The 4,811-nt window shown below is 41.1% G+C and overlaps 1 pseudogene across 1 annotated transcript; it reads right to left on the bottom strand.

The window, feature by feature from the left end:
• Window positions 1-2,609: 2,609 nt before the first annotated feature.
• On the bottom strand, window positions 2,610-3,985 carry LOC307055943 (heterogeneous nuclear ribonucleoprotein K-like; annotated as a pseudogene). The gene has a single exon. The product of its transcript is annotated as a heterogeneous nuclear ribonucleoprotein K-like (transcript).
• Between the last annotated feature and the right edge of the window lie 826 nt (window positions 3,986-4,811).

Here is a 4,811-nt window from a genome sequence, read left to right on the forward strand (position 1 = left end):
AGACCGGGGCACGAACCCGTGTCCCCTGCATCGGCAGGCGGACTCTCAACCACTGCGCCACCAGGGAAGCCCTACATGCTATAGTTTTAATAAGGGCTTGCTTGTGGACATCTTCCTGGGATAAAAGATATAGAATTATATCCAGACCCAAGCAGTAATCAGATCATTTTTATGCAGCTTATCTAGATTTTGTCATTTGAAATTCATGATAGGTTCATAAGACTAAAGGAATTCACGCTGAGTCAGTCATATTACTATTCACCAACTTGTGTAACTGTGTGAAATAAAAGTTACATCAAACTCAAGGAAAACAAATTTTTTTTCTTAGCATTATGGGAGTTTTATTTGGAAGTGAACTTTTAACTATCAATACAAATGCTAAGATACTACACAAAACATCCACAGGAACTTTTTTCATCTTTTTTTGAATTGTTCACAAATATTTCCTACATAATCCAACATACAACAGAGAAATGGTACATCTTTTTCTTTCAATTTGCATACAATGGAAAAACAAGAATATATATATATATTTTACAAAGTTTAGCTAATAGACACTACCAAGCTGACAGTTTAAGTCTATAGGTGAGAAATTATCTAATAAAAAACAATCACAGGGCCTCCCTGGTGGCGCAGTGGTTGAGAGTCCGCCTGCCGATGCAGGGGATACGGGTTCGTGCCCCGGTCTGGGAGGATCCCATATGCCGCGGAGCGGCTGGGCCCGTGAGCCATGGCTGCTGAGCCTGCGCGTCCGGAGCCTGTGCTCCGCAACGGGAGAGGCCACAACAGTGAGAGGCCCGCGTACCACAAAAAAAAAAAAAAAAAAAAAAAAAAAAAAAAAAAAAAAAAACAATCACAATTTATTTAGCATCAGTCACTTCCATAACCAAGTATTATTCTGATTAATAAAACTTGCCAGGCTTCTGGTATATTCTTATACCAAATACTCCATCTGTTGTATTGTTCCCCACCTTGGTTCTTCACAATTACAAGCAGAAAATTGTTGCAAAGTAGGGGCAAGTATTTGCAAAAACAAACAAAAATCGCCAGCTTATTATAAGCATGAATGTATGGTGGAATTTCCTCCCAAGCAATGGACTTTCAAATCACTTAAGAAATCACCAATGTGATTCCTTGAATATTTCGAATGTGTCAAGATATTTTGCCTTGAATGTGTCAAGATATTTTGCCTAAGTCAAACAAGAGATGTATTTATTTATATCCAACAGAGGACTGAAAATTAAACTTAGTGTTTAGTTTGGGGGCAGTTTGTGGGGAATTCAGCCATTTTAAAAATGACCGTCTTACAGATGAATGGATAAAGAAGATGTGGCAATATATACAATGGAATACTACTCAGCCATAAAAAGAAATGAAATTGAGTTATTTGTAGTGCGGTGGATGGACCTAGAGTCTGTCATACAGAGTGAAATAAGTCAGAAAGAGAAAAACAAATACCGTATGCTAACACATATATATGGCATCTAAAAAGAATGGTTCTGAAGAATCTAGGGGCAGGACAGGAATAAAGATGCAGACGTAGAAAATGGGCTTGAAGACAAGGGGAGGGGGAAAGGTAAGCTGGGACGAGGTGAGAGAGTGGCATGGACTTATATATACACTACCAAATGTAAAATAGATAGCTAGTGGGAAGCAGCCTCATCACACGGGAAGATCAGTTCGGTGCTTTGTGACCACCTAGAGGGGTGGGATAGGGAGGGTGGGAGGGAGACTCAAGAGGGAGGGGATATGGGGATATATGTATATGTATAGCTGACTCACTTTGTTATAAAGCAGAAACTAACACACCATTGTAAAGCAATTATACTCCAATAAAGATGTTAAAAAAGGGGCTTCCCTGGTGGCGCAGTGGTTGAAAGTCTGCCTGCCGATGCAAGAGACACGGGTTCGTGCCCCGGTCCAGGAAGATCCCACATGCCACAGAGCGGCTAGGCCCGTGAGCCATGGCCGCTAAGCCTGCGTGTCCGGAGCCTGTGCTCCGCAACGGGAGAGGCCACAACAGTGAGAAGCCCGCGTACCGGAAAAGAAAAAAAAAAAAAAGATGTTAAAAAAAAAAGTCTTAAAAAAAATGACCACCAAAAACAGGTTCACTAAATTTATTTTAAAAATCATAAAATGTTTCTTACAAAAGAGCATTACATTGTGCACACTGCTCTGAATAGATGCCAGGGACATATGGACTATTGTTACTTTTCCTCCCTGTCCCACTGCCGCAAATGTTACAGTGGCCACAAAGCAAAGTGTTCACAATAATTACATGGGAGGACTTTTTTTAAACCACCAACAATGAACAAAAATTAAAATTCACTCACTCTGCTGCTGTTTCAAAATTTCAATGTTCGTTTTTGCACACCCTCCCCCAACCCCCAACCCTGTTTGTAAGGAACTAAAACATTTCATCTGGTGAACTGCAAAGATTTCGCTACACCTCAAATGCAGCGCACCCATGAAGCAGAGGAATGTTGGCTTTTTAAACAGAAGAAGATTTAAAAAAAAATAAATGCAGGACTCCTTCAGTTCTTCACTATTCTTAGAAAAACTTTCCAGAATACTGCTTCACAGTATAAAAAAGAAAAAAATATCTTGCATTAGAATCCTTCAACATCTGCATACTTCTTCACACTGTTCTGCAGCAAATACTGTGCATTCTGTATCTGGTCTTGTGTTCCTGTAATGGTAATGATCCGATCTTTGGACCCTTCTAAAGGCTCATCAATTTTGATTGAAGCTCCTGACTCATGACGGGTTTGTTTAATCCACTGACCACATTTGCCAATAATCGATCCAGCCAAATCTTTGGGAATAGTTACTTGTGTAGTAATAATAGGTCCACCAAGACCACCATATGAGCCATGACCCCCTCCATAGGAATAATCATGTTCAGAGCCACCCTCTGGTTCATAAGCCATCTGTCACTCTGATGGGCTCCATGTATCTACGGCAGAGTCCCAGGTTTCATCAGCACTGAAACCAACCATGCCATCATAACGGTCTCCAGGTCTCCCTCTTCTGTCATAGGCCATTAGCTCTCCTCCTCTAGGTGGTGGTGGAGAAGGAGGAAGATTCTGAGCTCTGCCACCACCCCGGCCACCTCGTCCAGAAGGAGGTCCTTGACGAGGGCTCATATCATCATAATCTCTTCTGGATGGAGGCATGGGACGCCTACCCCGACGAGGAGGCATTCTGTCAAAACTACCTCTTGCCCACATGGGAAATCCCAAGGGACATCCACGGCAGTCATCAAACATTGTAAAACCACCATAATCATAGGTTTCATCGTAAAAATTGGGATCATACGGCTGAGAACGTCCTTTGATGGGAGACTCTGATATAAGATCAAGGATGATCTTTATGCACTCTACAACCTTAAAAGGTTTTCCTCCAGTAAGGACTACTCTGTCAGTGGATTGAGGACAACATTCCTGGAAAAGCTTGATTGTTGTCTGAGTGTTCACTTGAAATTCTTTGATTTTAGCACCTTTGACCCCAATAATTCCTCCAGCCAGACTCTGATGAATCAACAGTCTCAACTCACAGTCAAAGTTGCCTCCTTTATAGTGTTGGTAATTTAAGCATTCCATAGCATCAGATTCTAGCGGGAGCTGGCTGATTGCAGTGGGTGATGGTAACTGCAGGCCCTCTTCCAAGGTAGGGATGATTTTCTTCAGAATTTCTCTGTTGCAGTATCAGCACTGATACTCAGTGTGCGCTCGGGGCCACTGCTGTCTGGGACTGAAACACTGGCATTGCAGTCTGTATGGAGAGCCTTAATATTCTTGCCTCCTTTTCCAACCACTGCCCCAGCATTCTTGTTCTGAAACAGAATGCATAATTCAACCATCTCATCAGTGTTTCTAGATCTTTTAAAAGCTTGTTCCTCTTCCATATCTTCAGCAGGGTGTTTACCAAGTTCGCCATTGGTTTCGGTGTTGGGAAAGGCTTCCTCTGGTTGTTCAGTTTCCATTTTCTTGTATTAAAGGGACACACCAATCAGTTATTAAATATATCCTTTCAGGGCAGAACTGAAGTGTTCTGGGAGGGACCAACTGACACCCTAGTGCTGCAGTAGCCTGTAGGCCGCAAATAAGCAGGAAGTAGGCAAGACGTCAAGGTTGATGCAGCAGAGAAACAGGATAATGACACCTTTCATGGAAAACAAGCTTTATTTTCTGAGAATTTGGAGCAAATGTTATCAGTCATAGGTACCTTTTAGTCTAAGAACAGGAAATGATGTTGAGAAATAAAACATGACCAAAAGGATTGTTTCTCATTTTGTTCAAAACCGTTTCCTCCATGAACTTTTCCTCTAGGAATTCAAAGAATTACATAGATGGAGCATGACTCAGTCTCTCCACTGACCTCACTTATTGACAGTTGGGAATTTTGGCTTCCCCATGTCAGTACCCTGACACAGTTCTTTCTACTTGTTTACCTACAGGGAGCTGACTCAGAGGAAACCTCAGAGTTTCAAAATGCCTTACAAGCAAATGGCAAAACATGCGCCAGCTAAACAAAAACTGGACTGTCATCTTTCCATAAGCATTTCTATGTTTCTATGATGAATGAATGAATGAATAAATAAATAAATAAATAAATAAATAAATATCACATTTATTAAAATACTTGGAAAGGAGGAAGATTGCCAAGCATTTAACAAAATTATTGTGGACCTATTACATGTCTAAAGAAAAGAATACTGAAAAATTGAGGAAATCTGGAGAGAAAATACTGTGTAAATTAGAGATGTGAACCTGGAAAGCTAGATTAAGATACATCAAGTTTACCTGCAA

Source organism: Hyperoodon ampullatus, assembly GCF_949752795.1.
Source record: "Hyperoodon ampullatus genome assembly, chromosome: 1".
In the NCBI taxonomy this organism is placed as follows: domain Eukaryota; kingdom Metazoa; phylum Chordata; class Mammalia; order Artiodactyla; family Ziphiidae; genus Hyperoodon; species Hyperoodon ampullatus.